This window comes from Olea europaea, unplaced genomic scaffold (assembly GCF_002742605.1).
Source record: "Olea europaea var. sylvestris unplaced genomic scaffold, O_europaea_v1 scaffold568, whole genome shotgun sequence".
NCBI classification, from domain to species: Eukaryota; Viridiplantae; Streptophyta; class Magnoliopsida; order Lamiales; family Oleaceae; genus Olea; species Olea europaea.
In genome coordinates, this window is record NW_019264016.1 from 24,412 (window position 1) to 36,092 (window position 11,681).

Genomic DNA, 11,681 nt, shown 5'->3' on the forward strand with positions numbered 1-11,681 from the left:
CCTTCTGTGACATGTAGAAGTTACTACACAGCTATGCTATATCTATTCTTACAGCTTACTAGAAACTACAATATCTATTTGAAATGTAAGAATCCCCGCAATTAACCTTTTATGGCTTTATATAGCAATAGCATTATTGATATGATCTAAGTGAAGATAATTAGGAAAAACCACCAGTTCGATCATCTTGTGTTACCGTATGTACCTAGAAATCAGACATGCAAAACCTTTAGAATGAAGTAACTGAAATGTTAATTCAATAATTTGACAACTTCAAGAATGTTAGATATCTTGAGCTATGGGTCGATCCTGTAGTAGGAAATAGGGTTGCTCGCTTCCTGAAGTAAGCTATTTACTATTGTAGTTTGTCTCTACTGGTGTCCGACCAACATGGGAATGGGCTATATTTCATTGACACCCAGAACGTGAAGAAACAGTCTTCAAGAAGAAATAATACGTTATTATGGCAAACTTAATATTTTAGTTAAACCACAACCACAGAAATATTATTGTTGCAATGTGCAAGAAACTTAAATACAGACGTTGTTGACAGAAATCTTCCAGAAGGTGAAAAGTAAGTAGAATGCATGGCTCTTTCATGGCTACGAGTCTTCAAAGATTTTGGTTTATCTGAATTCATGTGTCATAAATCCCAAATGCAAGCAGTGCCATCTGAGGAACTTGTAGCCATGATATTACTATTTTCTGGATTAACTTATATGGTATTGATCCTATCGTCGTGTAAATTCCAAGATGACGGAGATTTTCGTGCTTTCAAATCCCATACATTGACTCTATGCCCCTCACTAGTATACAAGGATTTCGTGTCATGCGGACTTCGAGATATAGAGCATGCAGTGTACTCACTGAAGTATACCAAATCAAACATTTCCTTCTCTACATGCGTCAACCTGATAAGTCCACCATAGCAAGAACTGAACATCTGCATGCATTATATTCACAAGTCGACTCAGTGCACCACCTATGATTGTTTCCACATATTACATAAATATGCCATGATACACAACTTCTTTGATGGAACACGAACTTCGTTATGAGTGCCTAAGATATAGATACGTCATAACAATTTTTTGCACAATGTGTAGCATCATCCCTAAAGGTCAAGTAGGAAATGCAGTAGCCTAGATGAAGTACATTCCATGTAGGACTATCTGTTGACACATTAAAAATGCAGCCCAAATCGAATAGCTCAAGGAATGAAGTCCAATTGGACAATTCAGGATAAAGGCCCAGATAATGTTATTAATGAATGTAGTGGAAGCCCACGAATACGGTAACATTATCGCCCAAACTTGCAAGACGTCCAAGATCTGAGCGAATGAAGTGTCTTACAGTCGCCCAGAGATATGACCCTGTTCTCGCCCAAACCTTCGAATCGCCCAGGATCTTAGCAAACATAAGAATGTTATGGTTATCCAGAAGTGCAGTTATTGAAATAGTTATTGAGTAACCTTATCACGTTCCACGATTCAAGGAGTTCAGTTGAAAACGGTTGAACGACAAAGAGTGGTGGCAGCAGTTAGAGACGACAGTTCCACGACAAGTTAGCCACCATAAAGAAAGTGGGTAGTTACAAAACAATCAAGCAGTTTCTAAGCGGTTGATCACGAAGAAATCATCAAAGAATATAAAAGGAAGAGAAGACATAGAGCAAAGGACCCTGAATCAAACACTCTCAAACAGAGAATATGTAACTTCAATTTCTTAGTTTAGACTTAAACATTTCTTTTCAGTATTCATGTGCTTGCGCCTCTTGGAGGCATTCTGTTTAGTTCTAATTGAAAAGTCATTGTCAATAAAACACCCATTTTTGGGACTTTGTCTCAAGAGGTTTGTTCCTTACACAATCGTCTGATTTTCTTTTTAATTGTTAGCGACTACCAGCGCGAAACAATTTGGCACGTTCTGTGGGACATTGGTGTTTGGTGTTGAAGATACAAAAGGTGAAACAATATACCTCAGAAATCTGATAAGGAAGCAAGTCAGGGAGGAGTCCAATCTGTGATCGAGCGATATGAGGAGCAGCATAGCTCTCCATGAACAGATGGACAGAGTCAGAACAGTCACAGTCGTTACGATCCAATGACAGAGTTGAGTTCTCGAACCATGCGTGCATTACTTGGAGAACTTACACAGGATGTCGTTGAACAGGTAAATCTACGAAATATTCATAATATGGAAAGATTTACCCAAAATGGGAATGCACATTATGACAACATGGCCAAACAACTGAATACTTTGAACGAAATAATGAATAAGTTGGTAGGCCAAATTTGTCAGCCAGTTGTGCCTCTTGCAAATCACTTCCAAGCTAGGACAATTGTGGGACATAATCCCCCAGTCCTAAATCCAAATCAAGGGGTAGAACCACATTTTGGTCCCTTTACTTCAAATCAGGGGATGGTGTAATGCCAAATCAGAATAGTGGCAATGGTACATCTAACTTGGGGGTAACCTAAACGTAAGAGACAATGTCCTAAATAATGGACAGAATGCCCAATGTGTTAATGATGGAATAAATATTCAGACTAATGGTAACAATGGCCCAAATCATGCAACTTTATTGCCAACCAAGGACCAAATATCAGGCCTCAAGCAAATCAACCGGTCAACCAATCTGTAGGAATTCCATATGACCCCAACGTCATGTTGAGGAATCAAATCATGGAAATAGTACAGGATCAGATGGCTTTTGGGGTACGTCCTGTCATGAGGCCGACTTACACAAAGCTATATCCTGATTGGATAGACTAAGCATATCCATGGCCTAGAGGGTATAAAGTGCCAGAATTCTCACTATTTATCGGTTTAGGAGAGGTGTCTACTCTAGAACACATAGGGCGATTCACACTGCAAAGTGGTGACGTAACTGATTACCATAAAATGAGGTTGTTCCCTAATTCATTAACAGGAGTAGCTTTCTCCTGGTTCATCAATTTGCCAGCGAACTCTATTCAAACATGGCAACAATTGGAGCAATTGTTCCACGCTCAATTTTATAAGACTGAATCCGAAGTTACTTTGGCCGATTTGACGAATCTACGTTAAATGTCAAACGAATGGGCAGAAGGTTTCCTTCAAAGGTTCAAGACAGCGAGAAGTAAATGTTTTGTACCTTTACCCGAAAAGGAATTTGTCAAAATCGCTCAAGGTTTTCTAAGCTTTGATTTGAAAAAGAAGTTCCAAGATAAGGAATTTCCTAATCTTTTCCAATTGAGCGCGAATGTGATTAGGTATGAACGATTAATAAGAGAAGAAGAGCAAATGAAAAATTCTAGCAATGTGACTTATTATAGAGACCCAAATTTTGATGTTCATCCCATTAATGACGAGTATTACGATCAAACCGAAATGTGTTTAGCCGAATTAATCAAAGTCGAGACCGTCGGGCAAAGATGAGCCTATAAAAGATGAAAACAAAAAGGCTAGAATGTTCTCGTTCGACGTAACCAAAGCTGACCTTATATTGATAAATTATATAAGGATAAACAAATAAAGCTGAGCGATAAACATAAATTGTCAAGCCCTGAACAAGTTAAGGGTAAAAAATATTGTAAGTGGCATAATGCATTGTCACATTTGACTAATAACTGTTTGGTTTTTCGTCATGTGTTATAGGATGTCATTGAATCAGGATGAATTACGTTCGAAAATAAGAAGAAGATGGCAGTGAATGAAAATCCTTTTCCACAGCCACTTCGGGTGAACATGGTGACGACTGGTTTCAAAAACAAGTTGCCAAAATTCAAGTTGGTTGTAGATGATGGAGAAAAAGACCCTGGACCACATCCCAATGTCTTTGAACGTATTAAAAGGAAGGAGCCCAAAGAGGATGAAGATGTCCTGTGTACAAGATGTAAAAGAGAAGTAAGTGGGAATACAGAGAAATCAGGGATATGGCAGCATCACCATCGCCTTAGTTTTTTTCCAAACGCTTAGCCTGGTAGAGGGCGAGGTACATCGTTCTATAGGGGACCGCCTTTTGAGAGGCAGTTCAAGCCAGTGAATAATAAGAGAACATTCAGGCCGCAACCTCGCCTATTAAATGTATGGCATTCGTTCCAGTATAATGCAAGAAGGGCGATACCCTTCAACGAGATGACTAGAACCCAACAAAGGCGTTTTCAACGGAACTATGGACGAATGATGAGGCAACAACAGGGAATGCCACGTCCTAAGGCGCCTAAACTACTCGATATGGCCAATCAAAATATTCTCAAAGACAGTGAAGAGACTGGTACAGGTGAATCGATGAAAGAATTGCTAGAGACTTCTTCTGGGAGGTTGAAGTTTGAGCGAGACAGAAGAGATGGAGAAGATCCAGATTAGTCCCTTACTATTCAGTTCGGTACGTTACCTCCTGTCATGGCTAATAACCATTTGCTAGCCAATGAGTTTAAGAATAAAGAGAAAGAAGAAGAAGAAGAAGAAGAAGAGAGGGATGATAACGAAGAAGAAGCATGCGTGCTGGAATATGAAGAAGGCCAAACTTCAAGAGAGGCCTATGATGATGAAGGTGATGATGGTATGACGGATATCGAAGAGGAAATTGATTTGGAAGCAGAAAGAAGAAAAAGAGGAGTATCGTACAATAATCTGTTGAAGCAACTACATCGAGAGGGGGTTCGTGAAGTGGACTTGTTGGGGGAACTGTCTGGGCGTTCTTTTGATTATTATGTGCTGTATGGGACGCCCAAAAGGAAAAAGAGAGTTCCTCGCTCTGAAAAGTATGGATCACCTCCAAGAATAATGCCTCCTCCCACAGGTTGGGTAACTGAAGAAGAAGCATTAGAAAATAGTAAAAAAGAAATTCAGGAAACGGAAGTTCAATGCGACATGCTGCACGTTGATTTATCACAAAAGGATAACTCGACAGAGGACAAGCAGGAAGTGGAAATAGATGCTGCCAAAAATGTTATTTTTAAGCGACCAGCCATGAAGTTAACTAAATACTTGAGGCCATTGTACGTTAAAGCTCTAGTTAATGGCATACATGTGGCAAAAGTGCTTGTCGATAATGGAGCAGCTATAAACACCATTCCATCTAGGATGATGAGGAAATTTACAAAGACAGAAGGTGATATGATGCCAACAGAAGTCATCCTTACAAGTTTCAATGGAGGAGCAACTTCAGCTAAAGGGATTATGCCATTGGACATAACTATAGGGACAACTACTAGGACAACAATCTTCTTTGTAATAGATGATCCTACTAGTTACAATGTGTTATTAGAAAGGGATTGGATAGATTGGATACACGAAAGTCGCTATATACCCTCATCGCTCCATCAATACCTGGTTTTTTGGAATGACAAAGGCGAAGTAGAAGGGGTGCAGGCCAATCATAGACCTTTTGTTGCAGAAGCAAACTCAGTAGAAAGGTTCATGTACGAATGAAATTATGGACCTGTCAGAGTAGTCCAAGATGGAGAAGAAACTCAAATTGTCGCGTAGAGTAGAGAGCCGTTTTCGGTATATGCACTCACTGAAACGTTCAGTCAGATGAGGCCAAACATAGTGGCCCTAGAAGAGCCAGTAATTGACAAAAGAGTAATCAAGGAGTTTTAAATGAGTTGTAAGCAACCAAGACAAATGGCCGATATTCAGGCCTTCAAAGCCAAATTAATGGCTTTCAATAAAGAATGCAAAGATAAGAGAAAGAAGAAGCAGCCTTGAAAGCATTGAGAGACAAATTGACAGTGTTCGAGTTGGAACAAAATATTGGCCGAGAAGTCAACAAGGTGGATTGTTTAGAAGAAAAAGTGCCTATTATGGAATTGGACGATGAAGTAATGGGGATCACCAAGCCTGGATACGCTCAAACACAAGACCCTCTGATTAAAGTGAATATTGGCAATGAAGGAGAAGATCGCCCAACCTTCGTCAACCAGATGCTCGATCAAGAGGTTAGTGATAAATTAATCGCTTTATTAAAAAAATATAAGGATTGTTTTGCTTGGGAATATGAACATATGCCTGGTTTAGATAGAGATTTGGTCGAACATAGATTGCCAACCAAACTAAATTTTAAGCCTCATAAGCAACCTCCTAGGTTTTTTGCTCCTAATGTACTTCTGGAGATTAAGAAAGAAATAGAGCGATTATTAAAAGCATGCTTTATTAGAACAGCCAGATATGTGAATTGGTTGTCCAATATCGTGCCAGTGCTAAAAAAGAATGGTAAATTAAGGGTGTGCATAGACTTTAGAAATTTAAACATAGCCACACCCAAAAATGAATATCCATTGCCTACAGTAGATTCTTTAGTAGACTCGACTGTCGGACACGTAATATATTCCTTCATGGATGGGTATTCGGGATACAATCAAATTTATATAGCTGAGGAAGATATACACAAAACTGTCTTTAAGTGCCCTGGATCTCTAGGATGTTTTGAATGGGTAGTTATGCCCTTCGGCCTAAAAAATGCAGGAGCAACTTATCAAAGGGCAATGAACTTGATTTTTCATGATATGATAGGCAAGTTTGTTGAGGTGTATGTAGATGATATAGTGGTCAAATCCATTAAAGAAGAGGACCATTTTGAACAACTGAAATGTTCATTTGAGCGAATGAGGCAATATAAACTAAAATTAAACCCCTTGAAATGTGCATTTGGCGTTAATGCATGAAACGTCCTTGGTTTCTTAGTACACAAAAGGGGGATTGAACTTGACAAAAATGAAGGCCAAATCACCTAACAATAAAAAGGAATTGCAAAGGTTTCTAGGCCAAGTAAATTTTTTAAGACGCTTTATTTCTAACTGTGCAGGGCGAACTAAAACTTTTTCGATACTTTTAAAGTTGAAAAATCAGGACGAATTCGTATGGAAAGAAAAGCATCAAAAGACTTTTGAAAGCCTAAAGACATATTTATCAAATCCACCAGTGTTGGCGTCATTGAATTGCCCTATTGAATAATGGGAAGAGGGCTACTCCCCGAAAATGCCCCGCTCGTAGGTTCTTTTGTCGTTGGGGCTCAAAATCCTTCCTTGCTCGTTCCTAGGAACTCAGTAACATTGTATTTCACGTGTACGAAATTAAGGGCTTATTTACGGCCCGTAACAATTTATTTAATTTCTAGAGTAAATTTGGTTAAGTATATGTTCTCTCGCCCCATTTTACACCAAAGGGTAGGCCTTTGGACGTTAGCATTATCAGAATTCGAAATACAATACATACCCCAAAAGGCAATCAAAAATCAGGTTTTGGCTAACTTTCTGGCCGATCATCCATGCCTTGACGTGCCTGAAGAAATTGAATTAGAAATTAATTCATTCGAATTAAAACTTTGGGTTTTATATTTCGATGGGTCAAAAACTTCTAAAGATGCAGGAGTAGAAGTAGCATTAATAAATCCTTTAGGGATTTGTTATAAGTTCGCATTCACTTTGGATAGGATGTGTACCAACAATCAAGCCAAATATGAAGCCTTAATCGTGGGCCTAGAATTAATGATAGATATGGGGGTAAAAAATGTGATCGTTAGAAGCGATTCTCAATTGGTAATTCACCAATTGATTAGTGATTTTAAATGCCAGAGTGATTCCATTGTAAGTCAATATGAAATCGCCCAGGAGTTGTTGGAAGAATTCGACCAAATAGAGTTTCAATGCGTCAATAGGATATATAATAACGTGGCAAATGAGTTGGCCCAGATGGCCTCAGGGTACTCAAAGGTTTTAAATTGGAAAGCTATTTATGAATATGGAGTAATATTGCCCGTAGTCCAAAGAAGGGCGAGAAGGATTGAAATTCATTGCATACAAGATGAAAATGCAATAGATTAGATGACAGAGATTAAAAGGTTCCTTAAAGAACCAAATAAAGGAGATAATAGAAAAATGAAGTTACGTTTGCTAAACTATACACTGATAGATGAGGAGTTGTTTAAGAAACGCTCTGATAGTATATTGCTAAAATGTGTAAGTTTACAAGAAGTCAGAACAATCATGGCGGAGGTGCACGAAGGGATATGTGGAGCTCATCAAGTTGGTCAAAGGATGAGATGGTTAATTATTAGGAATGGGTATTTTTGGCCCAAGATAGTAGAATCATGTGTTCAATATGCAAAGAGTTGTCTAGCATGACAAAAGCATGGTCCAATACAAAGGATGCCAGCAAGAGAGATGGCACCTATTATCAAACCTTAGTCGTTCAAAGGTTGGGCAATAGACCTAATAGGGAAGATTTATCCCCCATCGTCCAAGCAACACACCTTTGTTATAGTTGCAACTGATTTTTTCACTAAGTGGGTAGAAGCAATACCCTTAAAGAAGATCACCTAAAAGAGTGTCATAAAATTTATCCGTGATCATATTATTTATAGATTTGGAATTCCACAAACTTTGATGGTAGATCACGGAACTTTTTTTAAATGGAGATCATCAAGTGAATAAATTCTTGAGCGGGTTTGGAGTTAAATTAGTAAGCTCCACACCATATTACGCTCAATCCAACGGACAAGCAGAATCTTCTAATAAGATTCTAAAAAACATCATAAAGAAAATGATAGATGAAAATGCCAGAAATTGGCACGAATGTCTAAACAAGGCCTTATGGGCTTATAGGACGTCGCCTCGGTTAAGTACCAAAATTACTCCTTTCCAACTTACTTATGGACAGGAGATCGTTTTGCCTATGAAAATTAACGTGCAATCGATCAAAGTGTGCTTGCAACATAAGTTAAATAATGATGAGTATACTGAATCACTAGTTCAGAACTTATTGAAGTTGGACGAACTAAAGTTGGACGTCCTAAATAGATTGCAAGTTCAAAAACAAAGGATGGCTAAGTTTTATAATAAAAAAGTTATAGCCAAGTCATTTAGCCTGGGCGAATTGATTTGGAAAATAATACTCCCTTTGGATAGCAAGGATCCAAAGTATGGCAAGTGGTCGCCCAATTGGGAAGGACTATATAAAGTAAATAGTGTGTTGCCTAATAGAGCCTATTATTTGGAAGATTTAGATGGCACCAAACACATGAGATTCATTAATGGCAAATATTTAAAAAAATATATGTTCCTTCCTTATGGGAAAGTGAACAAATAAAAGTGTAATCAAATCGCATTGAACGATCGTAGATAAAAAAAGGGGGTCAGAGCGAAATACATTCAAATAAATTTCTTTATTATCAAACGTTCATTACAAAGTTGCAAGATACAAAATATTAAATGCTCTATACGCTACAATTGAGAGCAAAATAATATCTCGATCGATCGCCAAGTAAGAGGGTGAGCTGGTCTTGATTGTCATCCTGATCGCACTGCTGCAAAGGCAAGCAGAGAGGCCGAGAAGCACTCTCAGCAAGCAAAAGGAAAGAAAAGCACCCTCACATCGCCTGCCTAATTGCATCGCTACAATAACGGGCAAGGAGACTGAGAAGCACTCTTAGCAAGCAAAGTGGCTTGCAGACATCCTCAAAAATTGTCTTTCATCATTGAACTCCTTGTAAGGAACATGGAAACAATGGGAAGAACTTCGCTGGCCAAAAAATATTTCCTATATCTCCCATACCAAAGGTGACATCAAAACAGGTAGCAAAATGGGTGGATCAAATGATCCATTTCTATGGTAGACGAAAATTTTGATCGATCCTTGAAATGGCAAACGATGGCAGCAAATTAGTTTTTGAAGAAAATAATGGAAATGAAAATGAAAAGTACGAAATATACGTGCATTTATAGAGGTGTGAAGGTGAACAGACAAAATATGAACGGCCGCATTTGTGCCTAGTAATTGGAGTCGAGTGGCCCAAAGTCTTGGGAAAAGAAACAAAAATACCAAGAGAGAATGTAAATGAATCTTATCATAAAGCAGTTAAATGCTTGGGGGGTTGACGATTAAGGACAAACGTCAATAAATACACAAGAAGACAAATTAGTTGTTCATTAATGACAATGGCTGCTGTTACATTCAAAATTGGCAATGGCTATCAGTACGAGGTTACAAGAGAAAAGTTAATACGAAGTTACAAAAAGAAGAGTTAAGGCATTAGATGTCTTAATTACAATTCGCCCTAGACCGAACGAATTCTTTCCCTAAGTCTCCCCCAATCCTCGCTCTGCTAAGAAGAAGTGATATTCAATTCAGCTACAAAATCATCATCAACCTCCAGCTTCTTGTACTGCTCGACCAAAGACTTGGTTCGCTCAATTCCTTGGGAAGCATTACGCTTTTTAGCAGCCATTTTCGCCTTACAGTCATCCATCCTTGCTTGAAGTTCCTTCATCTATGCAGCCAAACTGGTCATCAAAGAGTCTTCAATCATAATTTCGGAAGAGATTTCTTTCAATTCATCCTCAGCTTTGTTGATCTCCAGAAGCAAAGACTCTCTTTCAGATGCAGCGCGAAGATATTGAGTACTTTTGGCCTTCAGTTCAACATTTTTTGCCAGCAAAGAGAGGATGTCAGAATGGACAACTTTCAACTTCGCTTTAAAATCAGCAGAAATATTGAGTGGCGAAAGTGTTAGTGCCTGCGCCAACTTCGCACTCAAATGCTCAAGTTTATCTTTATGTTTGGCAGCACTAGTCTGACCGATGTCCATGTCCATAAAAGATACATACTCAAATATCGACTGCTTAAGGAACTTCATATCTTCCTCTGAAGAAGCAGAAGGACAACCGGTTGAAGTAGGGCAAGACGTCTTGACTTACCCCCAGGAATTGAACAAGTCCCGGATGGAACGCAAGATCTCATCAGCATCCTGCAAAGAAAAATGACAACATTGAAGGTTTTCACGACAATGAACAAAGTGAAAATAAAAGTGAAGTAAAATGTTACCTCATCAACAATTTTGAGAGGTGGCATATCACCAGCTGTCTCCACCACCTGTGGCCCCACCACCTGTGGAGACTTCCCCTTGTCTGGGCGAGAAGACTCTGCCACAACGGGCAGACCCATAGCAAAGGTAAAACATCAAAAAATGTATTACCTTCTGGTTCGACGTTTGGGGAGTCGGCGCCTTGGGAAGAAGGTGGCTCGTCCATTGGTTGTGATGAAGGTTCCAGGACTGAAGGTTTCTCTTTAAGCGTAGTCCCTTCATCAGCTAGTTTGGACAAAGCAGCTCCAACAGAGGATGATGGAGCAGGAGCTGCCAACACCAAAGCCCTCAAAGGAGAGGCTGAACTTTTCTGAGAAATTCAAGAAAACCATTAGTACATAGAAAGGTATGCTCGTGAGTAAACATGATTCAATTACCTTTCTCCTGACGATGAGAGGAGTGTCATCATCATCATCATCCAAAATGGGAGATGTTGAAGCTGGCCGTTTGCAGCTTGGGGCACTCTTGGCTACAGTAGGTTTAACAGGTAGAGAAGTGGAGGAACGAATGGATTGTTTAGCACGAGCAGGTGAGGAAGGATTCCTAATGGACACAGGGGTGACCAAAATAGGAGAAGTGGAAGGAATGTTTGGCTGATCCAGTGAATGGAAAGCACGATTGGCATCAATGGCAAACAATCTGCGCTTCACTGATAGCCAAAGTTGTTCAAAAAGGGGGTGAACGGCATAACTAGGATTGAAGGGGGCTAATGAAAAGTTACTCGTCAAAAAAATATTGCGAGTATCTATAGCTTGTGCCTCTGCTTTATTAATGGTGTGAAAGTGATCTATCAAATTTTTTGAATAACAAGGGGGAACAGGCCAAGTTTGGC